Source organism: Oryzias latipes, chromosome 21, assembly GCF_053564925.1.
Source record: "Oryzias latipes strain Hd-rR chromosome 21, Olatipes_Hd-rR_3.1".
Classification (NCBI taxonomy): Eukaryota; Metazoa; Chordata; class Actinopteri; order Beloniformes; family Adrianichthyidae; genus Oryzias; species Oryzias latipes.
Window position 1 is genome coordinate 34,099,363 of NC_136257.1, and position 20,023 is coordinate 34,119,385.

At 49.6% G+C, this 20,023-nt stretch overlaps 2 long non-coding RNA genes across 2 annotated transcripts; both read left to right on the forward strand.

The window, feature by feature from the left end:
• The first annotated feature begins 2,214 nt into the window (after positions 1–2,214).
• On the forward strand, positions 2,215–3,800 carry LOC144988765 (uncharacterized). Its single transcript, XR_013652752.1, has 3 exons — positions 2,215–3,098; positions 3,216–3,407; positions 3,488–3,800. It is a non-coding gene; the product is annotated as an uncharacterized LOC144988765 (long non-coding RNA).
• Positions 3,801–17,886: 14,086 nt separating this feature from the next.
• LOC110014892 (uncharacterized) lies at positions 17,887–19,646 on the forward strand. Its single transcript, XR_002289909.3, has 3 exons — positions 17,887–18,948; positions 19,086–19,143; positions 19,373–19,646. It is a non-coding gene; the product is annotated as an uncharacterized LOC110014892 (long non-coding RNA).
• The last annotated feature ends 377 nt before the right edge of the window (positions 19,647–20,023 follow it).

Sequence of the window (20,023 nt, forward strand, 5' to 3'; positions counted from 1 at the left end):
TGCCTCTGTCTGGTGCAGTGATTCATGTATTGTCCCTCTTTTCCCTCCTGGGGAGTGCGAGTGCTTCCAGACTCCAGTTGGCTCATCCGTGCTCCAGTTCCTGGCCGTTTACCTCGTCTCTGCTCCTGCTCCTACACCTGGCTGTGGTTCCTGTCTCCGGCTCGACTTGCGCCCCTGACTGTCCCCACAACCACGGCTGGATGAAGCTCGTCCACTGGACTTTTATATATGTAGTTGTAGATTTAGATAAGTAAATTCTTCTCTAAGAGTTCTGGTAAATCGCCTGTCCGTCCTGGGGGAGGATCCCTCCTTCATGTGGACACCCCTGAGGTTTCTTCGTTTTTTCCGGAATCCGGTTTTTTAGGAGTTTTTCCTCACAGAGAAGGGGGGTCTAAGGGCAGGGATGCCAGTATAGCTTAGTCAGTTTGTTAGTTCATTTTAGTATTTTTCTATTGAACTCTTTGTATTCATGATCCTTTTGAGTTTATGTTTCACTTCAAAGCCCATCGAGACGACTGTTGTTGTAATTTTGGGCTACAAATAAAATTGAATTGAATTGAATTCAATTCAATTCAATTGAATGTTGTTTTTGTGTGTCTTTTTGGGGATCAAACTATCAGGGATCTGGTTGGCGTTCTCACACACAGTTAAAGGAAATCAAATCCCTCAGACCGAGAAAGTCCCAGCTGAGGTCAGAAGAACTTTTGGGTTTTTATCTTCAACAACTGTTGGACCAAAAACAACAACTTGATTCCTTTGTGTCAATGATCACAAAGCAGCACTGATCCCACTGTTTCCTCTGGACCGACTGTTTTCTCTGAAAGAGGGACAATACATGAATCACTGCACCAAACAGAGGCATGGAGAACTAAATAATGAATATCAAGAGTAGAGGAGAGGAAGGGTAGAAGTAAAAAAAGGAAAGAGGACAGAACCCCAGTGCACCATAGTTACCCCAGCTTCAACTTCTAGCAGCCTTTTAAAACAAATAGTTATTAAGTTTAATTTAAACAAACTAACATTAAGTTAAATAATCTCTGAATACTAACTAGTCTGACAATAAGCCTGTCCACAGAGGAATGTTTTCAGTCTAACTTTGAATGTAGAAACTGAGTCGGCCTCTCTTCCATGAGCTGGGAGTTTATTCCATAAGACAGGGGCTTGGTGGCTGGACGCTCTACCTCCAACCGTACTTTTACTAATTCTAGGAACCACAAGCAGTCCTGCATTTAGTGAGTGAAGTGTTCTGATTGGATGGTAAGGGACTATGAGGTCCTTAATATAGGATGGGGCCATTCCATGTAAGGCCTTATAGGTTAACAGGAGGATCTTGAACTTGATTCTGGAATCAACTTGGATCCAGTGAAGTGAAACCAACACAGGAGTGATGTGATCTCTTCTGCTAGTTCCTGCTAACAATCTAGCTGCTGCGTTCTGAACAAGCTGGAGACTTCTTAAGGAACTCTTAGGACACGCTGCTAACAAGGAGTTACAGTAATCCAGCCTCGACGTAACAAATGCATGGATGAGTTTTTCAGCATCACTCTTAGAAAGTAGATTTCTGATCTTAGCAATATTCCGCAGGTGAAAAAAGGCAGTTCTACACGCCTGAGATATGTGAGCCTTAAATGATAAATCCTGGTCAAGTAAAACCCCAAGGTTTCTAACTGTGGAATTGGGGGCTATACTTATGCCATCCAGGGAGACTATCTGAGCAGACAGAGCATCTCTGAGGTTTTTAGGACCAAGTATAATGACCTCAGTTTTTTCTGGGTTCAAGAGGAGGTCATTAATTGTCATCCAGGTCTTGATGTCTCTGATGCAGGCGTTCAGTTTCTCTATCTGGTCATTCTGGTCAGGTTTCATGGATAAATATAACTGCCACTTGGGCCCCTTTTGTACTAACCGATTCAATTTGATCACAATCTAAGACAACAGTCGAAAGGAAGTCGGAAAATTCAGCTAAAAATTCTGAATACGGGCCGGGGGGGGGGCGATAAATAATTATGAATAAAACAGGTTTTCGAGTTTTCCTGTTTGGGTGACTTAAAGACAATATGATGCGTTCAAATGAATTATAAGCATTTTTAACTTTAGGGCTGAGAAGTAAGCTAGACTGTGATATTACTGCCAAACCCCCTCCTTTCCCTGAAATCCTGGATTTCTGATAGTTAGCATAAGTGGGGGGGGGGGGGGGGGTGCTTCATTCAGTCTAACATAGTCATCCTGTTGGAGCCAAGTTTCTGTTAAAGCTAGTAGACTAAGTTTGTTATCATTGATTAACTCATTGACTAAGAAGGACTTAGAGGAAATGGATCTAGCAGTGAGCCAATAGGAATACAGGCAGCAGAAATTCTGACACGAACAAACATTTCCAGAAATAAAATGTGATTCTTGGATCGTTGAGTTTTGGAAAATCATTTGGATAAAAGGAAAGTTCTAGATCCGATATGGAAAGGTTAACTCCTGTCTGTCTGTCTGTCTGTCTGTCTGCAGCTGAAGGAAAAGCTGAGTCCTCCTGTAGTTGAGTAGTTTGTGTTCCTCCTAACAGGTCAGAGAGCAAACACAAACAGTTTCTAAGGAAGAAGCATCAGGATCGAGTCGCTCATTCTTCATTCCTCTATCAAACACTTGACCCTTCTCTCTTTCTGCTTCACTCTGCTCATCTTCTTCAGTTACACTGAGACGCTGAAGCCTCTGCTGCAGGCCTCCTCTGGCTTCCTGCCTTTCTGCTTCATTCCATCTAACACAAACACACACACACAGACACACAAACACACAAAGACACACAAAGTGACCCTGTTTGATAAACAAGCAACACTCTGCTTAAAGTAAGAAAGCGCTTGCTGCCGCCTCTTATCTCACTTTCTTGCTTCCTTTTAACACAAGTGCAGACGTCTGAACCCACCCGGAGTCTGAATGTGGTCTTTGAAGAGAGCCCGGCCCCCCGGCGCCTGCTGGCTACCACGCACTGCCCAGATTCACACCCCGTGCACCAGCACGGACCGGCTGTGGTGTGAATCCGAGCCCACTCACGGAGGATCTGGTGCAGATCTGCATATGTGAACACAAACTGCTGCAGTCACGAGGCTGAGAAGGTAGACGAGGACGCGCGGCGACCGCCCGGACGCGCGCCGACCGCCAGATCAACAGCTTCAGATAAGTGAAACACAAAAGTTCTGGTTCTGAAAGAAGTTTTGTCTCAACTTCATCAGAGTTCTGGAGCTTCTCTTGGAGCATGAACAGTCCTGGGCAGAAGCCGTTGTTCTTTCTCACTGAGGACAGCGGCGTCTGTCTCCCCTCAGAGGAGGACCCCGCCCTTGGCATGCGGCCTGCCGCCATGTTGACCAGCTGAAGACAGAAACTAGGACCCAGAACCGTCCACTGCATCCATTCCTGAGACATCTGTGGGTTTCAGGCCCCACCGATCTAATGGGGGGGCAGTTGCTGTGGACGTTTTCACATTTTTGTCTCGTCTGCGTTTCAGTAAACTCTCGTTGGCCTGATTGGCTGAAGCAGGATTGTGGATCTAAATCTACGGAGCAAAGTTGGACCTGTGCCCACGTCTGCTGAGTGTCCATATTTGACCATTAACAAGTGTTACCCCCCCACGCTAAATTATCAGGTGTGAAGCCTCACAGTAAGGTCGCTGAAACTTTAAACCTGTTTGGATTGTAGAACTTGAGTTTTTTCAGATCTGGTTTCCAGAAATTCTCACATCTTTCAGTAAAATCAAGTTTAAAAAGGAATATTTGAAGGAGTTTGAGCTCTTAGAAAAAAATGTTTCATTTTCTCTTTCATCGGTGGCATTCAATTCAATTCAATTCAATTCAATTCAATTCAATTCAATTCAATTCAATTCAATTGTATTTGTAGCCCAAAATCACAACAACAGTCGTCTCGATGGGCTTCGAAGTAAAACATAAACTCAAAAGGATCACGAATACAAAGAGTTCAATAGGAAAATACTAAAATGAACTAACAAACTGACTAAGCTATACTGGCATCCCTGCCCTTAGACCCCCTTTCGCGGTAAGGAAAAACTCCCAAAAAAAACGGATTCCGGAAAAACGATGACCCCAAACATCAGACTCCCCCCCCCTCGCATTAGATTTAGCTGTGTTATGATATTACAGATAAAGATTTTACTTTTTTACAAAAACATTGTGGCGGAGAACCAGATGTTGTAGATAGTCTGGTTGTCTTCACACACGTTCAGAAACATGACTAATGCCCCCCCACACACACACACATCGTAGTGAGGGGAGTGTTAAAACAGTAAAAGAGTCCTGTAAGACCCCCTTTACTGGATGAAAAAGCTGGAAAATGCTCCAGCAGCTGCTCTGTTAGGGGGACGACTTTCTTCAAGCTGCAGCTCCTCACGCATTTCTGAACAAACTTCATTTTCCTTTGAGTCGAGCTTATGCAGGTTGGTGCTGCTTTTACTGTGTTTATTCCCAGAAACCCAGAGGAAGGATCCGGTCCTGCAGGATCCAGCAGCTCTCCTGCTTTTCCTGAACTGCTCTGGAGAAAGAATTGATCCTTTTGCCAGATGCTTCCTCGATTCCTTCAAATCACGGGGCAGATCCAGCTGCTCCCTCTCAGGAGGAGGAGGACACGCAGTAAAGTGAAAGAGGAACTGCTGGTGCCGTCCAATCGCCTCTCATCGCTGCTTCCATCTACATTTCTGTGTGGAGGAAACGGATCGTAGCTGAAACGGTTTCTGTGATAAGCTGCTTCTAACATTTGCTCCAAGTTTCCCTTCAGTCTTTAAACGTCTGCGGTGCAAACGTCTGCGGTCCAAACGTCTGCGGTCCAAACGTCTGCGGTCCAAACGTCTGCGGTCCAAACGTCTGTGATCCAAACGTCTGCGGTCAAAACGTCTGCGGTCCAAACGTCTGTGATCCAAACGTCTGCGGTCAAAACGTCTGCGGTCCAAACGTCTGCGGTCCAAACGTCTGAGGTCGAAACACCTGTAGTCCAAACGTCCGCTGTCCAAACGTCTGCGGTCCAAACGTCTGTGATCCAAACGTCTGCGGTCCAAACGTCTGTGATCCAAACGTATGCGATCCAAACGTCTGCGGTCAAAACGTCTGCGATTCCAAACGTCTGCGGTCCAAACGTCTGCGGTCCAAACGTCTGCGATCCAAACGTCTGCGATCCAAACGTCTGCGGTCAGAACGTCTGCGGTCCTAACGTCTGCGGTCCAAACGTCTGCGATCCAAATACTGCGGTCAAAACGTCTGCGATCCAAACGTCTGCGGTCCAAACGTCTGCGGTCCAAACGTCTGCGATCCAAACGTCTGCGATCCAAACGTCTGCGGTGCAAACGTCTGCGGTGCAAACGTCTGCGGTCCAAACGTCTGCGGTCCAAACGTCTGAGGTCGAAACACCTGTAGTCCAAACGTCCGCTGTCCAAACGTCTGCGGTCCAAACGTCTGCGGTCCAAACGTCTGTGATACAAACGTCTGCGGTCAAAACGTCTGCGATCCAAACGTCTGCGGTCCAAACGTCTGCGGTCCAAACGTCTGCGATCCAAACGTCTGCGATCCAAACGTCTGCGATCCAAACGTCTGCGGTCAGAACGTCTGCGGTCCTAACGTCTGCGGTCCAAACGTCTGCGATCCAAACGTCTGCGGTCCAAACGTCTGCGATCCAAACGTCTGCGATCCAAACGTCTGCGGTCCAAACGTCTGCGGTCCAAACGTCCGCTGTCCAAACGTCTGCGTTCCAAACTTCTGCGGTCCAAACGTCTGCGATCCAAACGTCTGCGGTCAAAACGTCTGCGATCCAAACATCTGCGATCCAAACGTCTGCGGTCCAAACGTCTGCGGTCCAAATGTCTGCGGTCCAAACGTCTATGATCCAAACGTCTGCGATCCAAACGTCTGCGGTCCAAACGTCTGCGATCCAAACAACTGCGATCCAAACGTCTGCGGTCCAAACGTCCGCTGTCCAAACGTCTGCGATCCAAACGTCTGAGGTCGAAACACCTGTAGTCCAAACGTCCGCTGTCCAAACGTCTGCGGTCCAAACGTCCGCTGTCCAAACGTCTGCGGTCAAAACGTCTGTGATCCAAACGTCTGCGGTCCAAACGTCTGCGGTCCTAACGTCTGCGATCCAAACGTCTGCGATCCAAACGTCTGCGGTCCAAACGTCTGCGGTTCTTAACGTCTGCGGTCCAAACGTCTGCGATCCAAACGTCTGCGGTCCAAACGTCTGCGATCCAAACGTCTGCGATCCAAACGTCTGCGATCCAAACGTCTGCGGTCCAAACGTCTGCGATCCAAACGTCTGCGATCCAAACGTCTGCGGTCCAAACGTCTGCGGTCCAAACGTCCGCTGTCCAAACGTCTGCGTTCCAAACTTCTGCGGTCCAAACGTCTGCGATCCAAACGTCTGCGGTCAAAACGTCTGCGATCCAAACATCTGCGATCCAAACGTCTGCGGTCCAAACGTCTGCGGTCCAAATGTCTGCGGTCCAAACGTCTATGATCCAAACGTCTGCGATCCAAACGTCTGCGGTCCAAACGTCTGCGATCCAAACAACTGCGATCCAAACGTCTGCGGTCCAAACGTCCGCTGTCCAAACGTCTGCGATCCAAACGTCTGAGGTCGAAACACCTGTAGTCCAAACGTCCGCTGTCCAAACGTCTGCGGTCCAAACGTCCGCTGTCCAAACGTCTGCGGTCAAAACGTCTGTGATCCAAACGTCTGCGGTCCAAACGTCTGCGGTCCTAACGTCTGCGATCCAAACGTCTGCGATCCAAACGTCTGCGGTCCAAACGTCTGCGGTTCTTAACGTCTGCGGTCCAAACGTCTGCGATCCAAACGTCTGCGGTCCAAACGTCTGCGATCCAAACGTCTGCGATCCAAACGTCTGCGATCCAAACGTCTGCGGTCCAAACGTCTGCGGCCCAAACGTCCGCTGTCCAAACGTCTGCGGTCCAAACGTCTGCGGTCCAAACGTCTGCGATCCAAACGTCTGCGATCCAAACGTCTGCGGTCCAAACGTCTGCGGTCCAAACGTCCGCTGTCCAAACGTCTGCGATCCAAACTTCTGCGGTCCAAACGTCTGCGATCCAAACGTCTGCGGTCAAAACGTCTGCGATCCAAACGTCTGCGATCCAAACGTCTGCGATCCAAACGTCTGCGATCCAAACGTCTGCGGTGCAAACGTCTGCGGTGCAAACGTCTGCGGTCCAAACGTCTGCGGTCCAAACGTCTGAGGTCGAAACACCTGTAGTCCAAACGTCTGCGATCCAAACGTCTGCGATCCAAACGTCTGCGGTCAGAACGTCTGGGGTCCAAACGTCTGCGATCCAAACGTCTGCGGTCCAAACGTCTGCGGTCCAAACGTCCGCTGTCCAAACGTCTGCGGTCCAAACGTCTGCGATCCAAACTTCTGCGGTCCAAACGTCTGCGATCCAAACGTCTGCGGTCAAAACGTCTGCGATCCAAACGTCTGCGGTCCAAACGTCTGCGATCCAAACGTCTGCGATCCAAACATCTGCGATCCAAACGTCTGCGGTCCAAACGTCTGCGGTCCAAACGTCCGCTGTCCAAACGTCTGCGGTCCAAACGTCTGCGGTCCAAACGTCTGCGGTCCAAACGTCTGCGATCCAAACGTCTGCGATCCAAACGTCTGCGGTGCAAACGTCTGCGGTGCAAACGTCTGCGGTCCAAACGTCTGCGGTCCAAACGTCTGTGATACAAACGTCTGCGGTCAAAACGTCTGCGATCCAAACGTCTGCGGTCCAAACGTCTGCGGTCCAAACGTCTGCGGTCCAAACGTCCGCTGTCCAAACGTCTGCGGTCCAAACGTCTGCGGTCCAAACGTCTGCGGTCCAAACGTCTGCGATCCAAACGTCTGCGATCCAAACGTCTGCGGTGCAAACGTCTGCGGTGCAAACGTCTGCGGTCCAAACGTCTGCGATCCAAACGTCTGCGATCCAAACGTCTGCGATCCAAACGTCTGCGGTCCAAACGTCTGCGGTCCAAACGTCCGCTGTCCAAACGTCTGCGGTCCAAACGTCTGCGGTCCAAACGTCTGCGATCCAAACATGTGCGATCCAAACGTCTGCGGTCCAAACGTCTGCGGTCCAAACGTCCGCTGTCCAAACGTCTGCGATCCAAACTTCTGCGGTCCAAACGTCTGCGATCCAAACGTCTGCGGTCAAAACGTCTGCGATCCAAACGTCTGCGATCCAAACGTCTGCGGTCCAAACGTCTGCGGTCCAAATGTCTGCGGTCCAAACGTCTGCGATCCAAACGTCTGCGATCCAAACGTCTGCGGTCCAAACGTCTGCGATCCAAACAACTGCGATCCAAACGTCTGCGGTCCAAACGTCCGCTGTCCAAACGTCTGCGATCCAAACGTCTGAGGTCGAAACACCTGTAGTCCAAACGTCCGCTGTCCAAACGTCTGTGGTCCAAACGTCCGCTGTCCAAACGTCTGCGGTCAAAACGTCTGTGATCCAAACGTCTGCGGTCCAAACGTCTGCGGTCCTAACGTCTGCGATCCAAACGTCTGCGATCCAAACGTCTGCGGTCCAAACGTCTGCGGTTCTTAACGTCTGCGGTCCAAACGTCTGCGATCCAAACGTCTGCGGTCCAAACGTCTGCGATCCAAACGTCTGCGATCCAAACGTCTGCGATCCAAACGTCTGCTGTCCAAACGTCTGCGGTTCTTAACGTCTGCGGTCCAAACGTCTGCGATCCAAACGTCTGCGGTCCAAACGTCTGCGATCCAAACGTCTGCGATCCAAACGTCTGCGATCCAAAGGTCTGCGGTCAGAACGTCTGCGGTCCAAACGTCCGCTGTCCAAACGTCTGCGGTCCAAACGTCTGCGGTCCAAACGTCTGCGGTCCAAACGTCCGCTGTCCAAACGTCCGCGGTCCAAACGTCTGCGGTCCAAACGTCTGCGGTCCAAACGTCTGCGGTCCAAACGTCTGCTGTCCAAACGTCTGGGGTCCAAACGTCTGCGATCCAAACGTCTGCGGTCCAAACGTCTGCGGTCCAAACGTCCGCTGTCCAAACGTCTGCGGTCCAAACGTCTGCGATCCAAACTTCTGCGGTCCAAACGTCTGCGATCCAAACGTCTGCGGTCAAAACGTCTGCGATCCAAACGTCTGCGGTCCAAACGTCTGCGATCCAAACGTCTGCGATCCAAACATCTGCGATCCAAACGTCTGCGGTCCAAACGTCTGCGGTCCAAACGTCCGCTGTCCAAACGTCTGCGGTCCAAACGTCTGCGGTCCAAACGTCTGCGGTCCAAACGTCTGCGATCCAAACGTCTGCGATCCAAACGTCTGCGGTGCAAACGTCTGCGATCCAAACGTCTGCGATCCAAACGTCTGCGGTCCAAACGTCTGCGATCCAAACAACTGCGATCCAAACGTCTGCGGTCCAAACGTCCGCTGTCCAAACGTCTGCGATCCAAACGTCTGAGGTCGAAACACCTGTAGTCCAAACGTCCGCTGTCCAAACGTCTGCGGTCCAAACGTCTGCGATCCAAACGTCTGCGATCCAAACTTCTGCGGTCCAAACGTCTGCGGTTCTTAACGTCTGCGGTCCAAACGTCTGCGATCCAAACGTCTGCGGTCCAAACGTCTGCGATCCAAACGTCTGCGATCCAAACGTCTGCGATCCAAAGGTCTGCGGTCCAAACGTCTGCGGTCCAAACGTCCGCTGTCCAAACGTCTGCGGTCCAAACGTCTGCGGTCCAAACGTCTGCGGTCCAAACGTCCGCTGTCCAAACGTCTGCGGTCCAAACGTCTGCGGTCCAAACGTCTGCGGTCCAAACGTCTGCTGTCCAAACGTCTGGGGTCCAAACGTCTGCGATCCAAACGTCTGCGGTCCAAACGTCTGCGGTCCAAACGTCCGCTGTCCAAACGTCTGCGGTCCAAACGTCTGCGATCCAAACTTCTGCGGTCCAAACGTCTGCGATCCAAACGTCTGCGGTCAAAACGTCTGCGATCCAAACGTCTGCGGTCCAAACGTCTGCGATCCAAACGTCTGCGATCCAAACATCTGCGATCCTAACGTCTGCGATCCAAACGTCTGCGATCCAAACGTCTGCGGTCCAAACGTCTGCGGTTCTTAACGTCTGCGGTCCAAACGTCTGCGATCCAAACGTCTGCGGTCCAAACGTCTGCGATCCAAACGTCTGCGATCCAAACGTCTGCGATCCAAAGGTCTGCGGTCCAAACGTCTGCGGTCCAAACGTCCGCTGTCCAAACGTCTGCGGTCCAAACGTCTGCGGTCCAAACGTCTGCTGTCCAAACGTCCGCTGTCCAAACGTCTGCGGTCCAAACGTCTGCGGTCCAAACGTCTGCGGTCCAAACGTCTGCTGTCCAAACGTCTGGGGTCCAAACGTCTGCGATCCAAACGTCTGCGGTCCAAACGTCTGCGGTCCAAACGTCCGCTGTCCAAACGTCTGCGGTCCAAACGTCTGCGATCCAAACTTCTGCGGTCCAAACGTCTGCGATCCAAACGTCTGCGGTCAAAACGTCTGCGATCCAAACGTCTGCGGTCCAAACGTCTGCGATCCAAACGTCTGCGATCCAAACATCTGCGATCCAAACGTCTGCGGTCCAAACGTCTGCGGTCCAAACGTCCGCTGTCCAAACGTCTGCGGTCCAAACGTCTGCGGTCCAAACGTCCGCTGTCCAAACGTCTGCGGTCCAAACGTCTGCGGTCCAAACGTCTGCGGTCCAAACGTCCGCTGTCCAAACGTCTGCGGTCCAAACGTCTGCGGTCCAAACGTCTGCTGTCCAAACGTCTGGGGTCAAAACCTCTGTGATCCAAACGTCTGCGGTCCAAACGTCTGCGATCCAAACGTCTGCGGTCCAAACGTCTGCGGTCCAAACGTCTGCGGTCCAAACGTCTGCGGTCCAAACGTCTGAGGTCGAAACACCTGTAGTCCAAACGTCCGCTGTCCAAACGTCTGCGGTCCAAACGTCCGCTGTCCAAACGTCTGCGGTCAAAACGTCTGTGATCCAAACGTCTGCGGTCCAAACGTCTGCGGTCCTAACGTCTGCGATCCAAACGTCTGCGATCCAAACTTCTGCGGTCCAAACGTCTGCGGTTCTTAACGTCTGCGGTCCAAACGTCTGCGATCCAAACGTCTGCGGTCCAAACGTCTGCGATCCAAACGTCTGCGATCCAAACGTCTGCGATCCAAAGGTCTGCGGTCCAAACGTCTGCGGTCCAAACGTCCGCTGTCCAAACGTCTGCGGTCCAAACGTCTGCGGTCCAAACGTCTGCGGTCCAAACGTCCGCTGTCCAAACGTCTGCGGTCCAAACGTCTGCGGTCCAAACGTCTGCGGTCCAAACGTCTGCTGTCCAAACGTCTGGGGTCCAAACGTCTGCGATCCAAACGTCTGCGGTCCAAACGTCTGCGGTCCAAACGTCCGCTGTCCAAACGTCTGCGGTCCAAACGTCTGCGATCCAAACTTCTGCGGTCCAAACGTCTGCGATCCAAACGTCTGCGGTCAAAACGTCTGCGATCCAAACGTCTGCGGTCCAAACGTCTGCGATCCAAACGTCTGCGATCCAAACATCTGCGATCCAAACGTCTGCGGTCCAAACGTCTGCGGTCCAAACGTCCGCTGTCCAAACGTCTGCGGTCCAAACGTCTGCGGTCCAAACGTCTGCTGTCCAAACGTCTGGGGTCAAAACGTCTGTGATCGAAACGTCTGCGGTCCAAACGTCTGCGATCCAAACGTCCGCTGTCCAAACGTCTGCGGTCCAAACGTCTGCGGTCCAAACGTCTGCGGTCCAAACGTCTGCGATCCAAACGTCTGCGATCCAAACGTCTGCGGTCCAAACGTCTGCGGTCCAAACGTCTGCGGTCCAAACGTCTGCGGTCCAAACATGGCTTTCGGACGCTGACTTGTGAGGAAGGACCTGCATCTTCACACCATCGGTCTGATCGTCTCCTGGTTAACAGCTGAGTCCGTTTCCTGCACCCTCTGTGACAGATTGGACACCTGTCCAGGTAACCCCGCCTTCACCCAACAGCAGCTGGGATAGGCTCCAGCAACCCCTTGACCCCAAAGGGGTTCAGCATGTTGAGAAAATGGTTGGAATGAGGAAATGATGGATGAAAGGAAGGAAAATGTGTCTGAAAGTCATGAGATCTGCTGAGAGAGAGCGAGCAGAGAGGACGCAAATGGAAGTTTGATTGTGTGTTTGGCGGAAAAAAACGTGTCTGCTCTGCTTTTGTTGGGTGGTTCAGATGTCTGCAGGTTTGTTGGATCTTTGTTCTGCTGCTCCACCTGAAAGCTTTTGAGCAAACGCTCCAAGCTTTTCCTTTAGGGTCCAAAGACCGAGGACGGAAACTATTGTTCAAAGCAAGTTTATGGGGTCTTGAATTGTAAGGCAGGCCCAAACCATGACACTTTCACCGTCATGTTTGACTGTTGCTGTTTTATTATTGCGTAGAAATCTGCATTAAATTGACATAAAATATTCCTACGGTTCCTCTGTGGCTGAAAACACATTTCAGGCATCAGAAATTCAGAAACTGGTCAGCTTCATGCTTCCATGTCAAAATCAACATATTTACAGAGTTCAGGTATGTTCTAAAAGCTGTTTTCACTGAAAATGCTGAATATTCCTGGTGATTCCATGTGTAGCTTCAGAAGACTCTTGGTTTATCCGTTGGGGGGGGGGGGGGGGGTCCTGTGCTGTTTGTGACACGTTAGAGAGTCTTACCTTTCCTGAAACGTGTTTGTGGCTTGTTTGGAAGTGGGTGTTAATTGATGCGTTCTCCTCTTTTGTCTCCATAATGGAAAAGCTTTCCTTATTAAACTGTCACTCAGAAATCTGCGTTTGTGGGAGAAGACAGAGAGAAAGACAGGAGCGAGTCATTATGACGCCGCGTGGAAAGCAAAGAAAGACCTGGTAAAAGGAGAGAGTGCAGAGGAACAGACCATTACAACAATTAGTGAGCCTTTTAAAAAGCTCTCCGTCACAGCTGTTTGATACTGGAACGAAGCGAAGTGTCTGCAGGGGGCTGCTGGGAAATTAGACTAACAATACGCGATCTGCTTCAGACACACATTCATTCTGCAGCACCTGTTTAACGCTCTGCCATTAAGTTTTTTCCATTCAAACTCATTTCCATTCAAATAACTTCAATTAGGTTAAAGCCTTTCAGCTCAGCTGAAGAAAACTGAGGAGTTTTCTCCAATGTTTCCTCCAAATCGGCTTCAATCATTTGATTTGCTGCAATTAGTTTGGTGTTTAAGAATCAAACCTAAATGGGAAAGAAAACAGATCAACACAGCGGAGAGAGAGCGCTCACAGCAGGGGGGGGGGGGGGGGGGGGGGGGGGGGGGGCGTGTTTGTTTTGGTTTGTTTCCTCGGTTTAGGGTCTCCAGGGTTGAATAGGAACATGGAGCCACAGGTGAGGAAACACCTGAAGAGTGCAAAAGGTCAAAGGTTGGGTCACAGGTTCCAGACACAACCTGAAACAAACAAAAGAGACTATTAATGGCTATTAGGCCCGTTTATCCCTGGTGCAATTCCTAGGAAATAATGGAAAGAGACGTTAGCTTGTGACAAACAACCGTAGTTTCTTTTACATGCTAACATAAAGTTACTTTATTGGTCTAAATCAATTTAAAACAATAAAAAGAAACAGACATCCGACACATTTTGACAAAACCTGGAAAGAAAGTTGTTCAAGCAGCTTTCCTCCACGAACAAAATCCACTCAGCTGGGTTTCTTCAATGGAAAATAAACTGCATCCACTGCTACGGAGTATGAATGTCCTGTGAAAAGCAGGAAGCCCTCCGCTGTCCTTCACTGCCACTTGTTCAGTGTTAACATGGTAAAAGTCACATGATGGGATTTAGTCTGCAGTACAGCGGACACACTTTCAGCAGGAATCTCCTTCTTTGGAACCGGACATCAGACATCAGTACAACATTTGCAGGAACCAACCCGGTTCCCTCCACGCTCATAGTGTTCTTGTTTTCTGGCTGCTGGTTCACTTGCAGTTCTGTTCTGGTGTTTGAAGGAAGCCGAAAGTCTCGTCTGATTGTTGCTTTTGACCGTCTGGTTTTGTGGTTTTGTGGACTGTTGACCATTTGTCTGTTTTATTGTCGCCCATAAAAGGGTTAAGAGCCCTAAAGAGAAAGTGTTGGTCCACAGAGACTGTCCTGTTGTTCTCCGTTTGGGTCTTTTCTGTAATCGCTGGTTTATTTTCCGTCACACCCCCTAAAGAGGGAACACGGCCCTGGAAGAGACGGACACGGAAAACTTTACTGCAGTTGTCGGACAGAAGCTGATCCTTCGAGTTCCTGATTTTGAGCAGCTTCTCCACCAAAAAGCTGCATGCGGACGGCCTGGTGGTCCGTCTGATGTGTGGTTCTGGAGTTCTTTAGACGGATCTTCTGTTCTATTGTCTTTAAGCCGATTGGAGGCTTCAAATCTGTCCTGTTGAATTTGAACCGTTTCTGCCGCAGAAGGACTGGGGATTAGACGCCATCCTATAACCACCAATGAGAGGTTCAGTGTCTTGCTCAAGGACACTGTGACAGATGGGTGCACAGAGTGAACTGCAATCTTCTGATCAGAGGTCGACCACTCTACCTCTGCACCACGTTGTATATTTTACTACTTTACTATCAGAAAATGTTTTACTCTGCGCTGTACTACAAAGTCTTGCATATTTCACTTTAATACACTCTACTGTGTTGCATATCTTACTATTTTACCACAGTTTATTACTGTAAAGTGTTGCGTATTACTACTACTACACTATTCTGCAGGGTGGAGCAGTGGTTAGCACTCTAGCCTCACAGGAAGAAAGCCACTGGTTCAAGTCCCGGCTGGGGGGCCTGACGAACCTAAGAACCTGTCTGTGTGGAGTTGGCATGTTCTAAGTCCATCCGTGGGTTTTCTCCGGGGGCTCCGGCTTCCTCCCACCGTGTGTGTGGGGGTCTGTTTGTGACAGACTGCTTTTTGCCCACAAGTGGCCGGGATAGGCTCCAGCAGCCCCTTGACCCCGAAATGAATAAACTAAGCTTTACTACTTTTGGTAGAGATTGTGTTGGTTCATGTCGCCGGCGACAGCTTTGGTGTTAAAGGGTTCATCTCTGACTCCTCCTGTGGTTCCAAAATAATCCCAGACAGGAAATAATGTCTTCAAATCATTTCAGGAACTTTTTTCAGCATTTCATCAGAAAGTTTCAACTTAAACGGTGAAGCAGAATTCCTTCTTTCATTTGACGTTTAAAGCATTTGTTAGAAGGTTTCATGTTTGGTGGTTCCACAGGAATAAATATTTACTCCTGCCTCTCTCTACCTTGGACCTCAGTGAAAGACTCAAGGCTGAGATCATATTTCAGGTCTCTGAGTAAAGCTCAGGGTCATTAGAGTTCTGGGTTTCTCTGATTGCAGCGTTGGAGCGCTTGTACCGTTATGACAGACTCCAGAGGTTATCGGGAGGAATTTCTGTCCAAAACACGATGGCATGCTCTCAGAAAATGTCCAACCGGAGAAGAACGGCCATCTGCTCATGAAGAGCTGCGCGTCCTGCTGGACAAAGGAGGTACTACATGCAGATTTGATCTTCAAGTAAAACAAAATCTGAAACACTAGCATGTCCCATCCGGTAGAAGCATGCAGGACCAGAACGGACCTTTGTGACGTAGAAAGAAGTTTTACTCCAAAGAAAACGAGTTTATAGAAATGCTTGACGGCTTTCAGCAGAATCTGATCATGTGACCCGCGTCTGATCATCTGATCACTCTCTGTGTTAAACATTTCATCATGTTTCAGTTGTGGCAAGCGGGGGCAGGTTGGGGGTGGGGGGTGGGGGTTGTGTACATGTCCCTGTTGTGTCATCAAGCTTGTTAATGACACATGACAGCGTCACACATCCTTTTGTCTTTTGTGTGTCGCTCTTTGTCTTAACACACATTAAAGTCTGGGAAATAAAACATCTGCTGACCCCCCCCCCCCCCCTTCACCCCCCCTCCAACCAATGTCCATCAACCTGGACATTTGGGGGCATATGAGACCCGATGGATCCATTGAAGCATCACATGGAGGCGTCAGCGAAACACAACCGAGTCAGAGTTGCGGCCTAACACAGATGACCACAACATCACACACACACACACACACACACAAAACGGACACAAACACAGAAACAGACACTGCACACACAAACGCATACGAGAACACACACAAAATCCCACAAAAAGCACACAGACACACATGCATAAAAACACACACTCCCTTGCACGTGCATACACTACATGCACAAACACAAAAAATACACTCAAAAATTGATACATACTCACACACACTCACACATAATATGTACACACACACACTGACACACACACACACACAAGAGGGAAGTGCATGAGGTAAAAATCTGTGGCGGTCAAATGATGATCAGGACCTTTTGTCCAGAATCGCAGCATCTCTGCTTTAGCTGCTTCTGTTCTGAGAGCTTTTCTAGTAGTTCTGGTTCTGTGAGAAGTTCTACCGCATGATTCCAGAAGTTCTCTTCGCGCCGTTTTCCCACAGAAACAGGAAGCATCCAGAAGAACAGAAACTGGGAGCCTGTGATCAGACCGACGTCCTGCTCTCACGTCTGACATCCATTGAGTTTTTCTGAACACCCCCCCCCACACACACACACACACACACACCCCATGTTATGGGAAAATCCCATCGCACCTCCCTGCTCCTCCCTGCACTCTGAGTGATGCAGGGAGGCATCGGTGCACCACGTCTGCACTGATGTTCTGATCGGACACAAGAGGAACTTTCTGGAATATTTATTAAATATGGTGGTATTGTAGAAAAAAGCACAGCAGGTGGAGGTAGTGTGGTGGTGTGGGATTGTTTGTTATTTCAGGGCCTGGATGACTGACAGAAACAGGAATTTATTTTTTTCTGACAAACAAATCTAAGACGTTTTTTAGAACAACAAAACCCAGAATTCTCAGCAAGTCCACAACTGGATGACTTTAAGAAAAAACCAAAACCATCGCTCCACAAAGTTCACCAAAAACTGATCTGTGGATTCATCAGATGTGAAAACACTAATAATCTGGATTAAATGGGATTATGACGCTCTCCAGAACCTGGCTGGAATATTTCTACTGTTCTGAGCAGAACTCTGTGGGATGACCTCAGATTTGACCTGTGGCTTCAGAAACAAACTGAACTGAGTGTCAATCATCTCACTGTGACGCCGTTTGATGATCCGAAATAAACTCAATGTGCTGACCCCCCCCACCACCACTCTGACTGAGTTACAACAGGAAGAAGGAAATCAAATTCCTCCTGACGGGTCAGCAGGTTCGGGGGGGGGGGGGGTTAGTTGCAGCAGGACGATCAGGATGTCTGTCGTCACATCTGAGGTCGTGTGGTTTGAACAAAAGAAGGGGGTAAATCCTTATTCTGCCTCGGGTGTTTGCCTGAGATGATGGGATGATCGCTGACAACCCAATCCTGAACACACACAGACTGTAAAAACGGGGGGGTCTGATGGTGATAACGCGAGGGGCCAGGAGCCCCCTCCCTGATTAGACGTCCTCAGAGCAGATAACGGCATCCGTCTGGAGGAGTTACATCACTGCCAGCTACTCTTTGTCTCCAATCAAGTCTTTACTTTTCATTTACATCCATGTAATAGACGACGGAAATGAGAAACATTTCTGACCTTTAAGCAACCACAAAAATATGATTTGGGAGAGGAGTTATTGGAGGGGAGCTCTGGCAGATTCCAGGGATGGAGGAATAACGGCACGGACATCTGAAAGGGAAAAGCCCGGCAGAAGAGATTGAGAGGGTTGTTGTATGGGGGGGGGGGGGGGGGGTGCAGAGTTTTTTTTTCAGAAAAGGAGCTGCAGGTGAGCCTGGAGCTGCAGGTGAACCCGGAGCTGCAGGTGAGCCTGGAGCTGCAGGTGAACCCGGAGCTGCAGGTGAACCCGGAGCTGCAGGTGAGCCCGGAGCTGCAGGTGAGCCTGGAGCTGCAGGTGAACCTGGAGCTGCAGGTGAACCGGCTCAGCTGTGGATAAACGGCGTCCGTCGTGGAGGAGGAGCAGGACTGAAGATGCAGAGGAGTCCAGACTTTACTGTGAAGACGCTGCCTTTCTGTTCTTTGGAGTTTCGTCGTCTTCATTCATAAAACAGGAGCTGACAGATGAACTGAGCCTCCCTCCATAGATCCACAGTCATGTCTCCTCCTGCAGAAGGAGGTGTTTAGGAGACGCAGAGCAGCAAATACAGTCTGAAGGTTACTCCTGACAACACAGAGCCAAATATAAACACGGCAAACTGCTGGATTACTGCTTTATGTTGTGTACTGAGCAGCGAGACGCTGGTGAACAAATATACAGTAAGGTGTTTATTTATAGGAAATAGAGCGGGGCTGGTGGTGGTGGTGAGGGGGGGCAATAATTGGAATTTCTTCCAGGGAAAATCCTATTTCTGCAGTCTGGCTGAGATAAAGAAAGACATAAATGGATGGAGGACAGGAGGAAATGGAAGAATACACAGATGCAAGCTGGAGAAAATCCCATTTTTCTCTGTTTGGAAGGAAGGACGGATGGATGGAAAGAAGGAAGGAAGGATGGAAATCCATACGGTAAAATCCAGTGGATGCAGCAGGTAAACCCAGTATCTGGAGTCTTCAGATTACCAAAATAATCTCCCATGAGAGACTAACAGGATTTAGGATGTGTCAGTCTGGAAAAGTGTGAATCTTTGCATGAAGTCAAACTTTAACAAATATGTAAAAAAACGCTGACATCGTCACTTTGGGACGTTCTCTTCGTTTTGGGAAAAAGAACGAGTGCAGATCTCTGCAAAGAACGGCTTCAGGAGGAACTGCAGCTTTGGATCAGAGAAGAAGAAGACGTGAAAGTTTCACAGGGAATGCTGGGAATCTTCTTCTGTCCATGTTTGTGTATGTGCACACACTCTGTGAATATGTGTTTGTGTGTCTGTTTTTGCGTTTGGTTGTGTCTTTTTGAGTGATTTTGTGTGTGTGTCCTTCTTTCCCCTTTTTGCTGAAATCGTCCCGCTCTTCTTGTGTCTCTGCAGGTTGAATCGTCCGTCCTGCTGTGACCGTCTATCCTGAGCCGGTCGCTCTCATGCACAGGTGAGGCAGCTGCAGGTGGAGCGTGCACACACACACACACACACACACACACACAGGTGCGTGTGAAGTGCTGCTTTCATATTTCTGTTCAGAGTGGATGTGGATGCTTCCTCTGCCTTTCTGTTGGATTGAAGAGCAGCTCGGACAGATGTGATCGTCCGCAGACTCTTCAGGACTGAAATCCCGGTCTGATCACATTTAGACTTTCAGACCTGCTCCGTTTCCACAGATCTGGGATGTCACCTCCCCCGGAGGAACATCTGTTCCAGCTTTGTCCTGCAGAAGCAGCTTGGATTCTGTGGTCCGGGCTGATGTTTTCTGATACAGAAGGAGGTTTAGTCTGAAGCCCAGAATTCACGCAGCGTCCCACAGAAACGGAGCGGGAAGCAGCGGATGCTCCAGGAAAAGACGGAAGTGAGACGGAGCAAAGGCTGGGATGAGAGAGCTGACGGAGCGCCTGAAAGAAGGGCTGCACGTTTCATTCATCGAATAAGCAGAACAGGAGGAGGAGTTGGAGGAGGTGGAGGTGCAGACAGTCAGCAGGCTGAGAACGGGGGGGGGGGGGGGGGGGGGGGGGTTACTTGTTGACAAGCCAGCTGAGGAGTTGTGCTCATGGCGCAGAGCAAAGATCAACTTCCTGTGGGTTTCACAGCTCTGCTGCCTGTTTTCATAAAGACGCTGAAAAGTTTCACATCTGTCCCTTAATCCAGCCTTCATCCAACCTTCATCCAACCTTCATCCAACCTTCATCTAACCTTCATCCAGCCTTCATCCAGCCTTCATCCAGCCTTTGTCTCGTCGTTTCTCATCTTAAATGTAACAGAAAAACACAAACTGGTGGGATTTTTCTCCTGTTAGTCCAAGAATCTTGAATTAAAAG